Source organism: Oryctolagus cuniculus, chromosome 19 (assembly GCF_964237555.1).
Source record: "Oryctolagus cuniculus chromosome 19, mOryCun1.1, whole genome shotgun sequence".
NCBI lineage: Eukaryota > Metazoa > Chordata > Mammalia > Lagomorpha > Leporidae > Oryctolagus > Oryctolagus cuniculus.
This window is the reverse complement of record NC_091450.1, coordinates 10,412,665-10,433,999: the sequence shown is the minus strand read 5'-3', so window position 1 is coordinate 10,433,999 and position 21,335 is coordinate 10,412,665. Positions and strand designations below refer to the sequence as shown.

The window sequence follows — 21,335 nt, the reverse complement described above, 5'->3', positions numbered from 1 at the left end:
CCTCCTTCTCCTCCTCCTCTTCCTCCTGCTGCTGCTGCTGTTTGCCTGGGATGCTCTGTTTCTCTGATGCTGCCTGGGAGCAGCTCCTGACTTCTAAATCATCCTCACTGCTGTTGGTGCTCAGTGTGGTGGAGAGGGAGGTCAGAGGATCCTGGCTAAGGACTGCACAGGCAGCGGGGGTCCTTGTCAACATGGCCAGTTGGGAACTATCTATCCTGCAGGACTCACTGCTACTCATACTGGGAGTCCCATGACAAGGATTCTGCCCCGATTGGTCTTCTGCAAGTATCAGTGGTTGGGAGCTGAGAGCACACTCATGGGCTCTGCTGTTGCAGCCTGATTGTCCCTGGACGCAATGGAGAATGGGACTGCTTTGAACACTGGGGATGGCATGAGGCATGGGCTTCACTTTATTGCGGTTCTTCTGAAGTCCTGGGGACAGGCACTGACTTGGAGCCTGGGTGGCAGGGAGCCTGCTTTATGGTCCAGCTGGAATCCCAGGTCCTCAAAAGACCTTAGAGCTTCAGGACCCTGAGGAGATACTAAAGTTTCCACTTCACTATGTCCATGTATTTCTTGCATGCTATAGCCCTGCTGTTGGGATTTCACCCAGTGTGGCACAGAAGACAAGGGGTCATCCCGTTCTTAAAGGCACAATTGAGAGCATAGGCCCCCTGGGAATTCCTGTATTTCCTGTTCCTGGGGTAGAAACAGAAACTCTTCACTTGTTTCAGGTACTTCATGTCCTGCACTGAGCCACTGGTAGCCCATGGTGTCTCCCACTATGGGCCTCACCTCCGGGTCATGGGTCAGTAACCTTTCCAACAGGTTACTAAGCTCTAGGTTTACACAGGTGAGAATTTGGTAGTGTCCGGACAGGATGTTTTCCTTGAGCTGCACAAAATCCTCCCCGTCAAAAGGTAGTGACCATGTCACCATGGTGTACAGGACCACGCCCAGACTCCAGACATCAGCCTTGTACCCACTGAACTCCTCCTCTAAGAATTCCTCAGGGGCACAGTACTCAAATGTCCCACACAAATCTTTCAGGTTTTCTCCATCAGCCAATTTGTAGCTGAGCCCCAAATCGGTCAACTTAATATTTAGATTGGCATCTAGAAGGAGATTTTCTAACTTTAAATCTCTGTGCATGATACGCTGCTCATGGCAGTAATGCACAGCTAATAAAGTTTGGTTAAACAGCCGATGTATCTCTTCATCCTGTAGGCAGCGTTGCTCTATCATGTACCACCTAAGGTCCCCCCAATCACATACTCCATAAAAATGTAGGCTCTCTCTGTTGTGTGCCTTAGCTGTAGCATTTTTATAATGTGAGGGTGATGCAGCCCCTTCATTATTTCTGCTTCTGCCTGCTGCTCTCTATGGGGCAGCAGGTCCGATGGAGCTCCTCAGGGCCAGCCTAGGGAGCTCGGAGGCCTAGCAGGATGATGAGCGTTGGCGGCAAAGGAACCACACCAGAGCTGGGAGATCAGTCAATGCCCAGGGCGCAGCCGGGTTCGCAACTTTATTGGGAGGGGGAAAAGCTTTTATAGACACAAAAAGGGGGCTGTCCAAGGCACAAGGGAACCGAGCCAACCAGCTGAAAGGTCAGGCAGGACACGAGCCGGGCACGCCCTCAAGGTCCTATCACATATATTGTCCCGGGGGCCATCTTGAGTTGTTGGAAACGCTGTCACTGGAATGCCGAAGTGCAGCAAACTCAAGCAAAGGCTTAGTGGCCTTGTCAAGCGAAGGCTTAGTGGCCTTGTTTCCTTTTCAATTGGAGCCCCCCGCATCTCCCCCTTTGCTTTTACTTTGAGGGTAACCGTGCCTGTCTTAGGTTGTCACCACCAGGAGCTGGAAGTTGCCTGTCACTGGAGAAGCCAGGAGGGAGGGCCTGGCCATCCTGTCTTAGGTTGACCATTCCCGGGGGATCTTACCCGTCATTGGCTACCAGTACCCTATTTAGGAGATGAGGGGGTAAGTGGAGAGGTTTGGCTACTAACCCAGGGGGGTATCCTGTTGACTAACAAGGGCCTGGTACCTGACTTCCAGCTGGTCGACATGGGTTGAATGAAGCTGTTTTCTAACAAAGGAACCTAAGGCGTTAACCACACAGGGGCCTATGAGCAGAAGTGCAATTATGGCAGTGATTGGACCAAACAATGGCAGGAGGTGGGGCAGCCACCCTCCCCACATACCTCGCCAGCCATTGTAAGAGTCCATTAGGCGTCGCCGGTGACTTTCAAGGTTGTCTTGAAGTTGTTTAATTCGATCCTGGACAACTCCAGATTGGTTAACAAAAAAGCAGCGCTCTTCCTTGAGGAAGACACAAAGGCCTCCCTCCTTTGCCATTAGTAAATCCAATCCTCTTCTGTTTTGAAGGACTACTGAGGCCAGGGAGGAGATCAGTTCCTGTAAGACTCTAAGCAATTGGGTTATTTCTCACAGGTCCCCAACAACCTGAGAATGTAATCGGTTGTTGAGATAAAAGGCGGAGATCCCAGCCACACCAGTACCCATCCCAGTGGAAACACCCAACCCCACAAGCAAAGGGATAAGGGCCAGCGCCCGGGCTATCCGGGCTTTTCTGGTGAGGGAAATCGGAAGGGGCTCAGTAGCCAAGGCAATTTCAACCTGTGGAGAAGCAACAAGACAGGGGAGCAGATTTGATCGCCTCTCATGGTACGGGTTAATAGATGCTGGCATAGGAAGGAAGCATTTCCGAGTGCACAGTAAGACTGATTAGGCAGTAGAGTTGCATTATCTATTTTTTTATGTTTTTTTTTTGACAGGCAGAGTGGACAGTGAGAGAGAGAGACAGAGAGAAAGGTCTTCCTTTACCTTTGGCTCACCCTCCAATGGCCGCTGTGGCGGTGTGCTGTGGCCGGTGCATTGCGCCGATCCAAAGCCAGGAGCTGGGTGCTTATCCTGGTCTCACATTGGGTGTAGGGCCCAAGGACTTGGGCCATCCTCCACTGCACTCACGGGCACAGCAGAGAGCTGGACTGGAAGAGGAGCAACCAGGACAGAATCTGGTGCCCCAACCAGGATTAGAACCCGGTGTGCCAGCGCCACAGGCGGAGGATTAGCCTATTGAGCCGTGGCACCGGCTGTATTATCTTTTTTTTTTTTTTTTTGACAGGCAGAGTGGATAGTGAGAGAGAGAGACAGAGAGAAAGGTCTTCCTTTACCTTTGGTTCACCCTCCAATGGCCGCTGCGACTGGCCACCGCGGCCGGCGCACCGTGCTGATTCAAAGGCAGAAGCCAGGTGCTTCTCCTGGTCTCTCATGGGGTTCAGGGCCCAAGGACTTGAGCCATCCTCCACTGCCTTCCTGGGCCATAGCAGAGAGCTGGCCTGGAAGCAACCGGGAAAGAATCCGGCACCCCGACCGGGACTAGAACCCGGTGTGCCGGCGCCCCAGGTAGAGGATTAGCCTATTGAGCCGCGGCGCTGGCCTAAAGTCCCTGGCTTCTGCTTCAGCCCCTGGCTTCTGTCCCAGTCCCGGCCTTTGTAGCCACCTACAAAGAGGGGCACGGGACAGAGCTAGCCTTTAACTCCATCCCAATGAGCATAATAGGGGGTCTCCTTTGGTGAGGTATGCATAGCCAACAGCCTTGCCAGACAGGTAACTTGGAGGTGTTAAGCAGCTGGTAAGTAAGGTTAAGCGTCTCTAGTCAGGTCAAAAAGGGCTATATGGGCTATTTTCCTTTGCCACATTACTGATTAGCTGGGATGTATTTTTGCTTATTGAAGCACTTCCTCAATGGGGGAGGAAGTAGGAGCAGGGATCCATACCTTTATTATTCTAACGAGGCCCTATGGATCTCTTCCTTTCCCGCCCACTCGAATTCCTGCATCCTCTCCTGAGAGCCATTTAGGATCATCGGAATTTCTTATCTTATAGTTTGCTGGGTTGCAAGCTCCTCTTTTACAGGAGCTCCCCTTTGGGCAGAGTAGCTCCAAAGGACTCTTAAGCGACCCTGTGTGTGAATGTGGGCAGCTCCAGTAGGGGCAATACCTTCCTGGCTATTCACACAGTCTCCCTTTTGTAATGTTTTCCAGCATATGTATTTATGGTTAGTTGCATAAGTTTTTCCCAGTCTGCACAGGACCCCCACCTGGTGGTGGGTTGGCAGGCATCAAAGTAAAGCTCAGCTTCCTTTGAAGTACATTTGGAAGTGTTGAGGACTACTGGAGGATCGATCCCGATAGCCAAGATCCGAAATTCCCATTGTCCCCCGCCGGATGACGTCTCACCAGGCGACAGTTCCAATAGCAGGGTTGGGAGGACCGCCCCTGCAACAGGTAGCCACAGGTGTCTCATCATTCCTGTGAAAAAGAGAGAGAGAGACAAGGCCTCAAGAGGGCTGGGCTCTTGGATTAAGGTAATTAATAAGGTCAGTGGGGGGGAAGGTGTTTGAGGTCTCTGGCAGGGACCCATATGGGCTTGTCTTCATTTTGGGGGAAGACACATCCAAAGCCTCTGCCTGCCGTTAAGAGGGGATCAGGGCCCCTCCAGGCCCCCGTGAGGGGGTCTCTCCATCGGACCTTGGACCTTAACAGTGGAGTACTTAAGAGTAGTTGTCCAGTGTCGCTGGAAAGGAGTGAGGTTGTCAGTCTTTGAAAAATTTAAAATATTTAAGGTGCATAATGCCATGTTTAGCTGGTCATGAGGGGGTGTTGCTCCCCCTTTTTGTTTTAAAAGTTGGGCCTTTAATGTTTTGTTTTGTCTTTCAATGATTGCCTGGCCTGTAGGGTTATAGGGGATACCAGTGATATGTTTAATTTCCCAACACTTTAGAAAAGTAGCAAATGAGGTGCTGGTAAAACAAGGTCCATTATCAGTTTTAATTTGTTTAGGAATGCCAAGAAACGCAAAGCATTGTAATAGATGATTGTTAGCGTGTTTAGCCTTTTCGCCTTCGTAGGCTGTAGCCTAGCAGGCGTGAGAAAAGGTGTCAACAGTTACAAAAATATACTTAAGCTTTCCATAAGAAGTGAAATGGGTGACATCAGTTTGCCAGGTGGTTGGGCGCCAGTCCACGAGGGTTGACCCCGGGCCCCTGTAAGGGAGGTAGCTGTAAGGATGGTGAGCAGCACTTACAAGTTGACGATTTTCTTTAATTCTTTAATTGGGTCATGGGGGTATCGATGTTGTAACCCCCTCCACTTGACGTAAGGTCGTGAAAGGAGATAGCCTCATCTTGTGTAAGGTAGCACTGGGATGAGGACGCTAATGAATCCGCAATGGCATTACCTTGAGACAAAATATCCGGGAGGTGGACAAGGCTTAGTCCTTGACTTTAGAAAGTTTCTGGTTTGAATCCTTAAAGGAGTGATAGGGTTATCATCAAGTTTAATGTGTGAACAAGGGAGGTTGGGGAGTGGATTGGCCACGTAAAGACTGTCAGTAAACAGGTTAAAGGGTCCCTGTATTGTTTTCAAGACCAGGACAACGGCATAAAGTTCCTTGAATTGGGCCGACACTTGAACATAATGAACTACTTTTTTTGGCACTTCCTGTCCCTGCATATGGGGCGGAAAGACAGCAATTGCTGCTCCTATTTTTCCCCTGTCAGTGAACACAGTGTGAAAGGATGGGTCAGCTTCAGCCAAAAATAATTTGGGTAGTATCCAGTCAAGTTTGGAGAAGGAGTTCATCCATTTATAGGGGCCACAGTGGCAATCAGTCTTCCCCGGGAAGCCTTCTAGAGCAATTGCAATGCGGGTATTGTTTCGTTGTAACCACTCGAAATCAGTGGACCAAAACGGTACAACAAGGGTATGTGGCTGATGACGATCAGACAGGTCCCTACCCTTTATGATGCAGTCAGCGAGGTGTTCTAGGGCAGCACAGATCTGGGGGGCCCCTCCCACGGACAGATGAACCCAGTGGATGGGCTCTCCATCTTGAGCCAAAAGGCCGGTGATGAGGGATTTTCTGCTGAAGATATAGAAGATTAGGTGCGTGGAAGCGTCATAACGCCTCAGGCAGGAACAATCTATATAGCCTGTTGGAGCTTAAGGAGAATGTGTTGGTGTGTTTTTTCTAAAGTAATAGTCTTATACAAGGTACCTCCCTTAAGGAGGTCAAACGGGAGTAAGCTCCTTGGTTCGAATAGGGATCCAAGGTCTCATCCAGTTAATTTCCTCAAGGAGTTTTTTTTAACTGAGATAAGGAATAGGTTTGTTGGATCTGAAGCTGTGGTCAAGTGGGGGAGACCGTATCTAGTTCTCTCTCTCTTTTTTTTTTTTTTTTGACAGGCAGAGTGGACAGTGAGAGAGAGAGACAGAGAGAAAGGTCTTCCTTTGCCATTGGTTCACCTTCCAATGGCCGCCACGGCCGGCGCGCTGCGGCTGGCGCACTACGCTGATCCAATGGCAGGAGCCAGGTACTTATCCTGGTCTCCCATCGGGTGCAGGGCCCAAGTACTTGGGCCATCCTCCACTGCACTCCCTGGCCACAGCAGAGAGCTGGCCTGGAAGAGGGACAACCGGGACAGAATCCGGCGCCCCGACCAGGACTAGAACCCAGTGTGCCGGCGCCACAAGGCAGAGGATTAGCCTATTGAGCTGCGGCGCTGGCCATATCTAGTTCTAAGACAGCCCCAAGAACCTTAAAGGGGGGTACCTTTTGAACCTTTTCAGGGGCAATCTGGAACCCATGTTTAGTTAGCAATTGTAAACAGGAGTATCTGGGGACCTGGGAAGATCCAATCTGTATCTGGGGACGAAGAGGGACTGCTGCAGAGTTCTCGTCCCATCCGTAAGGTCTTTGGTCTCCTTCAAACTCCCGGAGGTTTGCCCTCTGAGCAGTTGATACCTTCTGTAATACGACCATCTAAATCTGTCCGTGGAAATTCTGTACGGGCCTGTGTTTGTCCCCCCCCCCCCCCCGGTGCTGCGCAGTCTCCTCCCTGCCCCGGTTCCGCCCCTTGGGCCAGTTCCTCATGGTGCCTCGCCTTGGCCCAGCGCCTAGTAGCCGACTTAGAACTGGTGCGGACCAGGGGATTCCAACTGTTTAATTAAAACAAAGCATAGCGAGGGCCGGTGGCGGGTGTTGTTGCAATGTGATTTCTGCCCAGTGCTCTGAGTGTGATAGTAAAGAAATTCAGTGAAGTGTGGAGAAGCCAGCGGGAGCCCTGAGGGCCAGCTGCGGCATCCGGTGAGCTCTTGCTGGCCCTCAAAAATCCGGGGAAGAGGGTGTAAATCTCTCGCCAGGCCATGCCCATATCCGCAGCAGGTCTCCAAGGTGAACAGCCGTCTGGCATGTTGGAACAATGTAAATGTTAAAAAGGACAATTACAATTGGGTTAATTTCTGTAAAGGAAAGACTCCATGTCTATCACCAGGCTCTGTTGGCTGGTCTCAAAGTGGCAGCATGCAAGATTGGCACAAAATTCGAATTTGGCCTTAGAGACTGGCGTGACTGGGTAACTCTCCTCCCGCTTGCCTTATCTCAGAATTTGAACTTCACCTTAGAACGAGGTCTGGTCCAAAGTCTACCTCTCCCTGTCTTATCAATGAAACAAATCGTGTCTCCCACCCTTCTGATGGCTCTTCTGTTTTATCTCGTGCAAGCCAGAAGATATTGCTTTGTAACTTGCTGAACTTATTTTGCAGTTTGTTTTAACAAATTTCTGGGTGATCAGTACTCAGTGAAACAGTAAGGTAATTAGCACTTGTTTTAGATAAATACAATTTTAATTTTAATTAAATTCAGATACAGATATATAATATCAGCATCTTAAGTCATTTAGGTATAACTGCTAATTTAAATTGGGTAAAGACAAATGAGATAAGTGTCCAAATGTAAACTTTGGTACTTTCAACACCTTATGTTCTATAGAAAAACTATTTGAATTTGCTAACATGTTTTCATAGATTGTCCATATTAAAAATAGTTCAACATCACTTAAAAGTAATTAATGCTGAAATTTGATATGTTACCTTGTTTAAAAATGTCTTGATTTAAAGATTTTTAATAGGTTATTTCAAAATGTAAAGCAAGAAAATTGACAGATGAAAAACATTACAAGTATAAAAATAAAATGTTTCAAGTAAGTTAAAGAGGGTGTGTAAAAGTCACAAAAAGTTACAAGAAAAAAATTTTTGGACACGAAACTATTACTGATTTTCTGTTTGAGCAAAAAGTTAATCTGTTGTGTTCTCTTGATGTCTCTGTTAAATTCTAATTGTTTAAAAACAACTGAGTTTTTAGTAAGAACTATGGGTTATTTAAATATGTGCTTATTTTCAAACCTTTAAATAATCACCTTGTAACAGTGATCAAATTTGGCCTGTATTATGTCATGATATAAAATAGTATTGATACATATCTGAAAATTATAAAGTCTGGTAATCTAGCGTTACTAAACATAATGGTTATCTTGGTGAAGGGGCCCCAGAGTCCTAAAAGAGTTAAGTGTGCCTTGTAAAATCCTACAGGTGCTTTCAAAAATGCTATGTAAAGTAAATAAGTGTCTCTTCTTGGTTAACAGGTTTGTAATTTTAAATATGACAACGTAAGGTCTTTTGTCATCCACAGTTTTGTATATCAGATTTACTGCTCATAAAACTAAAGCGTTGTTGGTTCTGTGTTTAACTGTCCTCCTATAGGTTGCAATGGACTTTTTCCAGCTATATCTATTGTATTCAGTACTTTGGGATGACTCTCTAAACTGATAAAGCCAATAATGTATTGCAGGTACCAACTGGAAAAAAAGTATAGTTAACTGAGGTTACTAAGATCAGAAAGTAATTCAAATCAATTGGTGATTTATAAAAAAGGTTATAGATTCTAACAACTATCACTGAAACTGCTTTATTGTTCTGATGTATGTGACCCTGTAGTTTGCTGTGAAACTAAATGCATCTAACTAATCAACTCCTCTGTATCATTTATGTATGTTTTTCTAATGTCTCTGCTGGTCTAAATGTTCTGTATACAAGAAAGTTATTTCAAGTGTTACATATTGCTGTAGAGCTTGATTATATTGTAATCTGTAACAGAATGTTTCCCGTAAATTTAAAAGGCTAAAGTTGATCGAAAATTCATGTAACCTAAACCTTTGTAAACTTGTTAAAAGAAAAAAAAACTGAAAATATTTTATATACTTGTGCATAAATTTGCTGGTTAAACAAGCTACAGCATGTTGGGTATTTAAGAGATGTTTCCGAGTACATGTATTCTTAAAATTTGTGAAGGACATTGGGCCTTCTGGTGGGTGTTTTCCTAAGTTGTTGTCTAATAATTGAATCTGCTTGCTATGTTTTCATTTGATATTACTCTTAAAATGTTTGTGTATGAAAGAACTGCGCTGCCTTTTTGACCCTATTGCCATGTATGATTATTCCTTGTGAGATTACTTAATTACTTGGATTAAAGACTAGTGTAGAAAATTAAAGCCACTGCCAGGCAACACCACACAGAGTAACGTATCTGTTTTGCCTCTGGTGGTGCAAGGTTTTCTAAGCATGGCTGGTAACTGGTAAGATTTTGTAGTGACAGTCTGGCAATATCCTTGCATAGCTATTTGGGTAAGGACATAAGTCAGTTCTGTTAAAGGTCAACCATGTTCAGAAATCAGAGTAGCTCAACCCAGCTAAATATTTATAAGAAACATTCCTATAACTCTGGACTTGTAGTCTAGACAACAAAAATTAGAGGTGGGACTGAGCACTCCTTTGACTTGCATTCTCTGGTCTACTTTAACAAGAACCAGGAGGAAAAGAAAACTGGACATCAGAAGCAATGTGAAGATGGATGGCAGGCCTATTACAGGCAGCTGTGTACAGTGATCTGCCCTCAGGGAGACCCAGTAGGCCAGGCCACTGCAGTGGCTTTTAATGTGGTAAGCCTGGGCTTCAGCAGAAGTCAGCTTATAAAGAGCCCTGGCAGCTCTGCCAGCCAGGAGTTGGATCACTGGAAATGGACCTGCCCAGGAATCGAAGGACTTCAGGTCAGAGCCACAGATCTTATTGGCTCTAAGCTGAAAATCCCTTCACTTGGCTCAGCCTTCAAAGTGACCGCCACTGTTGAGAGAATGGCCAAGTAGGGTCAGTAACATTGCAGACAGAGCTTTAAATTTGCTGTTGGAGATGCCACCTACCTTTACCTGGCCAGCTCTCCTCCCAGGCCAGGTAAGTAATGAAAGTCAACAGGGTGCCTTCCCCAAGGAGGTTCACACCTCCCTTAAAATGTACCCTATGTAAAAAGATAGATAGGTCTAGTGTTGCTGTTGATTTCTCAACAATGTTGCAGTGGATTTGTTTCTGAGAGGAGCAGGGTGGTGGGGGCAAGAGGCGTGGAGTCACCACGCAGACCCCGGGAGTCGGGTGAAAGCAGGCTTGAGGCGAGCAGCCGGCAGACTAGTTTATTTCAGTTGGTACAACATCTTATATAGCCAAGACCAGCCAGTCTGGTCAAGGGGTGGTCTATGCCCCAACCAATCACAGCCTGTTGCCAGGCAGTTTCCAAAGCCATCCCTGAGTAACTGACGCTCGCTTGCCAGTGGCCACCTTAGCATGACCTTCTCATTCCACCACATTTCCCCCTTTTCGTTTATTTTTGAGCAATGGGATGCATGACTCTTGGTCATACCATTGTTGACCCCGTTTCCATGTGGTCTTAGGTTGTCCCCCAGGGGATCTTACCCGTCATTGACTAACCAGTGCTCAAATCGAGAGATCACAGGATTGCTTGCTCAGATAGGGGTAGGAATGAGGAATAATGGTTATCAGGAATAGCATGACCACACACAGGCTGTGGGCCATTTGAGTGGCTGACCAAAGCTAGTGGGGTACAAAACAGTAACAGATGTGGCTGTGGGCAGTTTCTCAGGGTAGGATGATAGGGCAGGTGCGTCTGCTAAAAAGGCGGATTCTCAGTCTTGTTCAGCTGGTTCTTGTTGGCTGTCAGTTGCAGGCTTGATGTTTCTGGCTGGTACCCAAATAGGCTGTTCTGCATTCTCTGGAAAGACACAAGCATATCCTCGACCTTTGGTTAGCAGAGGGTGTGGTCCTTTCCATTCTCCTGTCAGGGGGTCTTTCCACCTAACCATAGGGGCTGGGGTCTGGGATGGAAAGGATCCCCAATGTTTATAAGCTGGGCTGATCCCTTGGGAATCAAAAGTAAGAAAATTGATAGTGAAAAGGACCTCAATCAAAGCAAGCTATGGGTCTGAGGGCATATGATTATTTTTTTCTCTTTGTAAGAGATCTTTAATCGTCCTATGAGTTCTTTCAGTAATTGCCTGTCCCTGTGGGTTGTATGGGATACCTGCGGCAGACTGTATGTTCCAAGATTTCAGGAAGGAATTAAATTCCTGTGATGTATACGCTGGCCCGTTATCAGTCTTTATGGTCCAGGGGACACCAAGGACCAGCATGGCTGATTTCACCACCTTTATCACATTACTAGCATTTTCTCCGGATTGGGCTGTTGCAAATACAGCCTTTGAACAAGTATCTACCACCACATGGACAAACTTAAGTTTACCAAAGGAATTGATGTGGGTGACGTCCACTTGCCATAGTTTATTAGGAGCAAGGCTTTGCGGGTTCACTCCTGCTTGTTGCAGTGGGCCTAATGGGGTGAGGGGTGCACAATTCTTGCAAGAGTGCACTAGGTATTTGCATTGGCTCATTGTTAGCTCTGGGAAAAGCAATTTTATGTTGCTTGCTGACATATGAATTTTTGGTGTAAAATACGGGCTTGTTCTAAGTGTCCAATGGAAGCCGTGTTGCAGGAGATAAGACGATCAACCTTTCTGTTGCCTTGGAAAATAAAGCCAGGTAACCCAGTATGTGATCTTACATGTGAGATATACCATGGGTATTTTCTGTTCTCAATTAGCTCTTTAAGTGTTGTGAACATCTGGTCAATTGGCTTTCTGGTTGGATTAAAGACTGCAAAAGGGATCGTCTTTGCTACCTGTACTGAGTATTTGCTGTCCGAAAATATATTTACCAGTCCATCTTGGCTAAGGAGTAGAACCTTGACTATTGCTTTTATTTCTCCCAACTGTGCTGATCCCCCATGGGGTTCTACATGGATCTTAACTTTTTCTGTTAAAGATTTGATCACTATTCCAAAGAGTGACTTGTTGGCATCCATAAACGCACATGGTGCCATGGGTATAGGTTGATTAGCAGGGAAAGCATGTTTTGGATAGTCTGTTTCTAAGGTTTGTAGTGTCTGGAGTAGCCTATCTGCTGGCAGGTGATCGTCAATCTGTCCTGGAAAATTTATCATTAAAGTTTGAAAGAGCGTGCTATTCTGCATCAGTGTCGACAGTTCTAATTGTCATAGTGGTAGGACCACTGTGTCTGGCTCTGTATTAAATATCTTATTGGTATAATATCTTAATTTAAGTCCCATCATAAGGATGGCATCTACTTTGTTTGCTATTTTAGGACAATCGCTCCAGGCTATGTGCACCCAAAAAAGTGGTCCATGTTGTTGCCAAATAACTCCTAAGGGGGCCTTGAGGGTAGCTATGGTTATGGCAGATAGAGGCACCTGAGGGTCATATCTAAAGGTTTTTAAATTTGACAACTGGGTGTTAATCTTTTCTATAGTGGATTTGGCTGCAGGTGTCAATGTGATTTTTGAGGAAGGGCTGTTTCCCTTAGTAAATCGTATATAAGTTCTGCAGGTGTTAGGGGAAGGAAGGGCTTCAGCCAATTGATTTGGCCACATAGTTGCTGAAGTTCATTAAGTGAGTATTTATGCTTGACTTTTAGGTTTGGGCCCATTGGAGATATATGGGAGGAGATTTGATAACCCAAGAATTGAAAGGGAGGAAAATGTTGTACTTTTTCTGTGGCAATATTCAAACCCAGGAATTGTAAATTTCTTACTGTCTCACTTAGTCAGGTATTCAGAATTGCTGCATTCTTGTGAGCAAGTAAGATATCATCCACATAATGTATGACCAAGCACTGATCTTTAAGTGTGCTGGTCGCATGAGAAACATATCTTTGGCAAATGGCAGGGCTATTTTTCATGCCTTGTGGGAGTACTGTCCACTGGAATCTTTTTGCAGGGAGCTGGAAATTGGGCTCCCATACTGTAAAGGCAAAGAAAGCCTTATCCTGCTCTAATGGGAATGGAAAAGAAGCAATCTTTGATATCAATGGTAACTATGTGATATCCATTAGGAATGGCCCCTGGATGGGGAATGCCAGCCTGGAATGTTCCCATCTTTTTTATATTTTTGTTAATAGCTTCTGAAATCCTGTAGAAGCCTATATTTTCCCTGTTTCTTTGGTATCACAAAAATGGGCATGTTATGAGGGCTAGTGGAGGGTTCTGTGTGTCCCTTTTCCAATTGTTCCTGTGCCAGTTCTTTAAGGATGTTAAGTTGGGTTGTATTATTGGCCACTGTTCTACCCAGATGTTTTCTGTTTTTTCCCATTCAATGGGGATTGGGCGTGGCTTTTGTATGAGGTGAGCACTGGCCCCTAGAATTGGGGGTGAATCTTACTTGTAGGTTCTCCATTAAAGCTGCTGGCTTGTGGAGATTTGTGATCCATAGTGAGGGCCGCTTGCATTTGTGAGAGTACATCTCTCCCCCATAAGGTCATGAAAACTTCAGCAATTAGTGGAAAGATGGTTCCTGTATCTCCATTGTCATCTAAATATAGAGTCAATTTCGGCCTCAGATTGAAGATGGGCATCGACCAGTTAATGGTAGTAGGACTCCCTCTTACTTGCTGGGCTGAGGGCCGCCCCACTGGGAGTTTAAAGGTTTGGTCTTGTAATCTTTTGCCCAGTGAAAGCCTTTTTTACATAGTAAGGTCATTTATGGCTTTTGGAGTCCAGGGCCTGAATTTTGTGTCGGCTCTGACATTAACAGCAAATGTGCAGGTGGGATGGGGTCTAGCAGCTGCCCTAAGAGCGTGGGGTGTCCGAGTACTGCCACAAATGTGGGGATCCTCACTGGGTGCAGATGGGATGACCTTGCATGAGTTATTGTCTAGAGGCCCTTTAAGTTCATCCCACAGGTATGTGGGGGGTGGCTGACTAGGCGTTGCTACATTGTTTGCTACCTTATTTTTTTCACAGTAGGAGCTCTCTCTCCCTAAGTCATCAACTGTTGTCTGTGAGGCAGAGGCCTGGAGTGTCAGGCTCTTATCACTCACAGATTCACTATGTTTGATAATCTGCGCAGGATTCGGGGGGGGGGTATCTTTCCCATGTCTGAGCACTTAAGAGCCCCATGGCACGCCAACTCTAGCCAAAGGAAAGACACGTACAGCACTGCTGCCATAACAAAGCAAATTCCTAGCACCTCAGCTGTTGATGGCATTTTGTAGGAGTTTTCCCTACGTTAGACAAACAGATAGTGGTGTATCACATCGTAAGTATGTTCTGTGCTTAGTGGGGGACTTCCTTGATTCATTAGGTCAAGGCCGTATGGCCACACGGTGTCTCCGGAGCGTCACCTCTCTCGAGTGAGGGAAGATGACTTGGTTCCGAATTCTGGGATGATCAGTCCCTTATGTGAATTTGCCGGGCGAACCGAAAGTAAAAGGAGGAGCCGAGAAGCGACGTACGCTTCTGGGCGGTGTGTGCCTAACCTGGGGTCACTTAGACCGAGGACAAGGACAAGGAAAGGGGCGTAGGAGGGGGTTCTGTGCTCACCCTCACAGAACTGAACAGCACACAAAACACCGAGGGGCCTACTTGCCGAAATCCAGGGGGGACCTTGCCAAGTCCGACATGCTGTCTTTCTCTCAGTCAAGTTGGCGTGCCATATGTTGCTGTTGATTTCTCAGCAATGTTGCAGTGGATTCCTTTCTGAGAGGAGCAGCGTGGTGGGGGCAAGAGGCGCGGAGTCACCACACAGACCCCGGAAGTCAGGTGAAAGCAGGCTTGAGGTGAGCAGCCAGCAGACTCGTTTATTTCAGTTGGTACAACATCTTATATAGCCAAGACCAGCCAGTCTGGTCAACGGCGGTCTATGCCCCAACCAATCACAGCCTGTTGCCAGGCAGTTTCCAAAGCCATCCAATCACAGCCTGTTGCCAGGCAGTTTCAAATCCATCCAATCACAGCCTGTTGCCAGGAAGTTTCCAAAGCCATTCCTGAGTAACTGATGCTCGCTTGCCAGTGGCCACCTTGGCATGGCCTTCTCATTCCACCACAGTCTAGGTCCCTTAACTTATAAGGCCTAAAGCCACCAGGTTATTATCTAGCCCCTTTTATCAGATTCTCTTTGCCTCTCAGTCGGAAAACTTATTTGTAACTTGGATAACACTTTTCTTGACTCCTCCAATAGCAACTCTGTCCTTTGTTCTGGACCCTGTCTGGCCCACTCCTTGGCCTCATTCCTTTGTAATTTTGTTGCTTATTAAAGTCAGTGTTTTACATACATTCTGTACATATTCTGTGGGGGCAGCAGTAGTATCTTTTAAACAGTAGTACCGTAAGTAGTGTACTTCACAGTGTAAATTACCTTGTTTAAAACTGACTTTAACATCTGTGTAATTAGTGCATATGGTTTCTACTCTCCATTATCAAGGTAATTCATTATTAGGTAAATTTGGATAGTAGGGAGTACAGTTCTGTGAGCTGTGTTTCCTATTAAATATCAACTACTGTCTCAGTTACACATAGCAACAGCAGCTGCGCCTTATTCAGGAAAAGTAAATGCACAAAGTTAAAAAGTTAAAGACCTGCTGCAAATAACTAGTCATTATTCTGTGTATAAAAGTAGAGCAGAAATTAAACGCTGAGGATTTCTGTAAATTCTTTGTTCTATGTAGTAGATTGCCGTTTATACTCCCAACATGTGTGTACTGATAACCCTCTCCCACACTAATGAGTGACTTTTCTCCCGGTTTTGCCTGGAATCTGCTTTATTCTCACCCTGTCTCTATACTACAGTGTCTGTTTAAGTGTTTACAGCTGGTGATGGAGCGAACCAAGGCCTTCCGCAACCAGGCGGTCAACCAAGTGCTACTACAGGAATGTGCTCAGCTCCCCACCCAGGAAACAGTGGCTTAAAACATCGCCCCATGGCGGTAAAGAGTGCCTCTTTGCTCCACGTCAGCAGAGGATGGGTCGTCATCCCTCTGCACCTCTTGGACTTCTGGGACTGATGTGGTAGGCTGTGTGCCACTGTGGGAAAGAATGCTGCTTTTACGCAGATCACTCGGGCCTAATAAAAGATAACATGGCTGGCTAAGGTCAGGGAGGGGCTGGAAAAACGAAAAAGAATGGGAGGCCTCTCAGGAGTGGTTTGAGTCTTGGTTCAGTTCTTCTCCGTGGCAAGCCACCCTACTATCAGGACTCATAGGGCCCCTTGTTCTCCTGATTTTAATTTTAACCTTTGGCCCTTGCATTGTTCACAAACTTGTACAGTTTATGAAACAGAGATTGGGCACCGCACCGTTCAATTAATGGTCCAATGGTCCCAATATAAACCCTTAAATGTTTGTAAAACCAATAAAATGTCAATCCAAACCCGTGATTGGGTTTTTCAAACATGTACAAAAACAAGGGGGGGATGGAGAGCCAAAGTGACTCCATTTTAAAACAGTAAAGAAAGCAGCCTCCGTTTCCTATAGCAGACCCGAGTCTTTGTAAAAGCAGGCATTCAGGCATTCCGGAGATATCAAAGCTTACCAGGGACAGCTAGCTCGGTAGACCAAGGACAGCACAGTAGAGATTGCTAAACAAAGTAACTCCCTGTACCCAAAGCTCCTGTGCTGTAAGCTCCCACTGTAACTCCCTCTGCCCAAAGCTTCCATGCTGTATGTAACTCTTTTCCTGCTGATGCAGCCCTTTTTTTCCTTTAAAAACTCTCCCAAACAAAGACTGGGGCCTCACTCCTTCCTACTCTGCGTGGGTTGGTTGGATGGCATCCCTGTCGTGGCTTGTACTCCTGAATAAACCTTGCTTGTGCAGTTCAGTGTGATCGACTCTCTGGGTCTCTGCGGGGATCTAATGATCTGGTCACAACACCCCCACCCCTGCAATCTGACACTAGGCACACTTACAGTCACCCAAGTTAACAACAAAAACTGTGAAACAAAAATCAAGAAGACACAGTATGCTAATATTTCTAACAGATAATGCTAATGATATGAACTATAGTATACTAATTACTAAAACCAATTGTATCCAAATTAAGAATTAAAAGTTAGAAAACACACAGAATGCAAAAAATGGTAAAGTGAAACAACAAATATCTTAACTATGGTAACAATTCTAATCAGTAAGTCTTAAAATGATCTTATCTAAATCAAAGGATGAAAAATGAGAAAAAAATAAAAAACATGGGGGAGACACACCAAGAATGATAAATGAAAACAGCATAAAATACATTTAGCTAGTAACAATAAAAACAAAAAAGAAAATAAAAAACATTTTAAAAAAATAAATACACAAGTATACAATGTAGAAATAGGCAGCGGAGAGAAATTGAGAAAATAGAAAAATAATAAAACAAGTAGAAAAAAAAGAGAAAAAAACCAATGTAGTAAAAAGAACAAAGAGATCAGACAGACAAAACAGCGTTACAAACGAAAAGACGAGAAAACCAGTAATGTCATCCAAGTCCTTCAGGCTGCCTCCACAGAGCTTCCTGGGCCAACTGAACAAGAACTGAGGCCAAGCCAGGGAACTGTTAAGGCACTCGGAATGACATAACAATGGCCCCCCTGATGTCAGAGCAAGATACAAACCAATCACAGCTGGGGATACACCATGGTGGTTTTCTCAAGAAACTTTCTACTTGGTTAAAGTGAAAGGACCCCCAAATTTTTTTGCTTAAGTTGGTGATAGCAGTTGATATTTAGGTTTTCATAAATTAACACCTGAAGGCTGTTTCAATGGACTTTTCATTTCTAGTTTCAGACTTTGTAAATAACTCTTGGCTTTGGTAGGACTCCTCAAGCCTACACTCAGAATATCCAACATGATAGGTCTCAACACGTTGGTACCACTTCACTGGCATAATGACAATACAACAATATTATGTTTGCCAAGTCACCATCAGGTGCATGGTTCATATCCATAGAGCTGAGAGGGAGGTTTCTTTCATCATTTACCCTGAAGGTCATCATCAGATTGCTCCTCAGTAACCCTGGAAAGCTGCACAGTAGTGGGCTGATGTAGTCCAGTGCAAACGGCAAAGTGAGATCAAACTGAAATCTATAGCCTCCAAAAGTGCTTCAAATCATAAGGAGGAAGAGAAGACATTCCAGGATGTTCCAGTCCTTTGGGTGACCATAACAAGACCCTGACCTGGGTGACTGAAAAAGAACAGGAATTCATTTTTCAATGTTTTGGAAGTCGGGAAGTCTAGATCAAGGCCCAACAGATTTACGATCTGGGAAGGGTGCACTCTCTGCTTCTAAGATGGTACCTTCTTAAAGAAAAAAAACACTGATAAGGAAATGAAAGGCTAGTGGCCAAGTGTGGGCCATTCAGCCCAGGTGTAGGTGTTGAAATGTTGCACAATTTTGTCCAATACCCGGATGCTACTTGCAGAAAAATACGGTGCCTTCTTAAGGTTCCTCATGAGGAATGGCCTTCTTAAGCTGTCTTCACCTTATAGAAAGTCCCCCATCCTGGGGCTGCTGTTGTGGGTGGGGTAAGCCACCACCTGTGATGCCAGCATCCCATATGGGTGCCGGTCCTAGTTGTAAGGGTGTTAGTGGTAGGGGGAAGAGGACATAGAATTACTTACATAGCTGTTCCATAGGGGAAATACAAATCTCCACAGAGAGGCTCCTTTAAGGAGCTGAAATTCTATGAACAATTGTTCAATGAGGCTACAGCCATCTAGAAAGAGCACGGGCTTCAGCATTAGATCTGGTCAAACCCAGCCCTGTCACAGCTGCTTTAAACTAGGCAAGTTTCTGAATTTCTCTGAGCCATTCTTCTGTAAAATAGAGACAACAGCACCCACCTTGTTTGGGATTCAATCATCTAAATCACACAGTGGCAAATGTGGCACTCAATAAAATCAGCTGTGGGGACCACTATTCAGAAAAATGTATCTAAATCCTCCATTCTTAAAGAAAACTCTAAAAATATAAATAAAGCTTATTTAGGTTTTATATTTTAAGTCACTTAAAAACCTATTTTTCTTCACACTTTCCCCCATATTAAACTATTCCAGTCATTGTCAGGCTTTTTCTGTTGTTTCAGTATACATATAGAAGTACTGATCCTTTCATTTTCTATTTTCACCCTCAATTCCACTCCCCTTTTTCATTTCCTCTTGGTTCATGTCCATTAAACAACTCAGATGTATTATACACCTAACAAGTACCAGGGTTCTAATCCTGTTTTTGAATTAACTCGTTTGACACACTCTTCTCCATCATGATGGTTCTACTAAAACCATCTAAAGTTTTTCATTTTCCACAAATTGGAAAGCTACATGTAACTGTCCAACTTCCCCTTCCTATAATGTTTCATAAACTTTTCATTGTTAAGGTGCTAAATTTAGCATAACATCTGATAAATAAGGAAAATGAGGACCAAGAACTTTGACAAAGAGAGGACCACAGGGAAGTAACTGTCTGAGAATCCTAAGAGTACATGATCTTAACTTATGAGAGGGTCTGTTACTAGAGTAAGTATGAAAGAAATAGCCTTCTAATTCATGAACAGAGGATGTTTTTCCATTTCCATGTGTCTTTGATGATTTATTTCATCAACACTTTATACCTTTATTGTGATCTTTCACTTATTTGGTTAAATTTATTACTAAATATGTAATTTTTGTAGCTATTGTAAATTCGGGCTTCTTTTTTCCCATTTCATACTTTTTTATTTTATTTTATTTATTTATTTTCTTTTTGACAGGCAGAGTGGACAGAGAAAGAGAGAAAGGTCTTCCTTTTTCCGTTGGTTCACCTCCCAGTGGCCGTTGCGGCCAGCGCACCGCAGCCGGCTTACCGTGCTGATCCGAAGCCAGGAGCCTGCTTTTCTCCTAGTCTCCCCTGAGGGTGCAGGGCCCAAGGACTTGGGCCATCCTCCACTGCATTCCTGGGCCATAGCAGAGAGCTGGACAGGAAGAGGAGCAATCAGGACAGAATCCAGTGCCCTGACCAGAACTAGAACCCCGTGTGCCAGCGCCGTAGGCAGAGGATTAGCCTATTGAGCCGCAGCGCTGGCCACTTTTTTATTTTATTTAAGATATACAAACTTCATGTATTTCATATATACAGATTCAGGAAGGTGATGATACTTTCCACTCTCCATCCTCCTCGTATTCCCACCCTCTTCCTCTTCCCTCTACTATCCCCATTCTTACTTTTTACAAAGATCGTAGACTTAACTTTACAGAGGATCATTATTAGTGTGTAATTGTTTTGTACATTGATTTTGTATCCTGCGACTTATTGGTTTATCACTCCCAACATATTTTTACTGCAGTGTTTTAAGTTTTTTCTGTCTAAAATCCTGTCTTCTGAAAAAACATATTTTGACTTCTTCCTTCCCAATTTTCATCCTTTACTTCTTTGCTTTGCCTGAGTACTCTTGTGAGTACTTGAGATACTGTATTGACTAAGAATGGTTTATGTGGAGTTCTTTTCTTGTTCAACACTCAGGAGAAATGTTTTCAGGTTTTTCCCATTCAGTATGGTATTGGCTATTGTTTTATCATATAGCTTTGATAATTTTAAGCTATGTTTCCTCTGTACCTTGTTAGTTCCAATTTTTTATTATCGTGAAGGGATGTTGAATCTTCTGATGGAAGCATCCACTGCATCTATTGAGATGTGCATTTGTTTTGTGTTGTTCATTCTGCTGATGTGATTTCATTGATTTTTATAGATGTTGAACCACACTTGCATGCCTGTGATAAAACCCACTTCATCATATTACATGTTGTAGATATATGTAAATATATGTATATATAACCTACATATGTATATCTGTGATACCTTTTGGATGTATTGTTGCATTCATCATGTTTCCAGAGCCTTCACAGCCTAGAAAGTGTTTGAAATAAGAAAACTCAAACTCACTACCCATGCCTGTTCAATCCCAAAAAGTCCCAAACATTTTCCCAAGGTCACAGAATGACAGACTGTACTGAGGAAAATCTTCAGAACCTAATTGCAGGTCTGGCACTGTGGTGTGGTAGGGTAGGCCTCCACCTGCAGCACTGGCATCCCATATGGGCAGCAGTTCATGTCCCAGCTGCTCCTTTTCTGATCCAGCTCCCTGCTATCACCTGGAAAAGCAGTAGAAGGTGGCCCAAGTGCTTGGGCCCCTGCACTCATGTGGCCATTTGGGGAGTGAAGCAGTGGATAGAAAAGCTTTCTTTCTGTCATTCCCACTCTTTAACTCTGTCT

General features: G+C 44.8%; 1 long non-coding RNA gene and 1 pseudogene across 2 annotated transcripts in view; one reads left to right on the top strand and one right to left on the bottom strand.

Annotated features, from left to right (window-relative positions):
- The window catches only part of ORYCUNV1R-PS1575 (vomeronasal 1 receptor oryCunV1R-ps1575 pseudogene), a 1,374,299-nt pseudogene that overhangs the window by 290,698 nt on the left and 1,062,266 nt on the right, over positions 1-21,335 (bottom strand).
- LOC138847139 (uncharacterized) overlaps positions 1-21,335 on the top strand; it is a 75,636-nt gene that overhangs the window by 40,556 nt on the left and 13,745 nt on the right. The window contains exon 3 of one of the 2 annotated variants that reach the window (XR_011384782.1): positions 15,901-16,194. The exons of the other annotated variant lie outside the window; for it this stretch is intronic. This is a non-coding gene — a long non-coding RNA (uncharacterized lncRNA). Of the gene's footprint in view, positions 1-15,900; positions 16,195-21,335 lie in introns of those variants that run through there. 2 annotated transcript variants of the gene reach the window in all.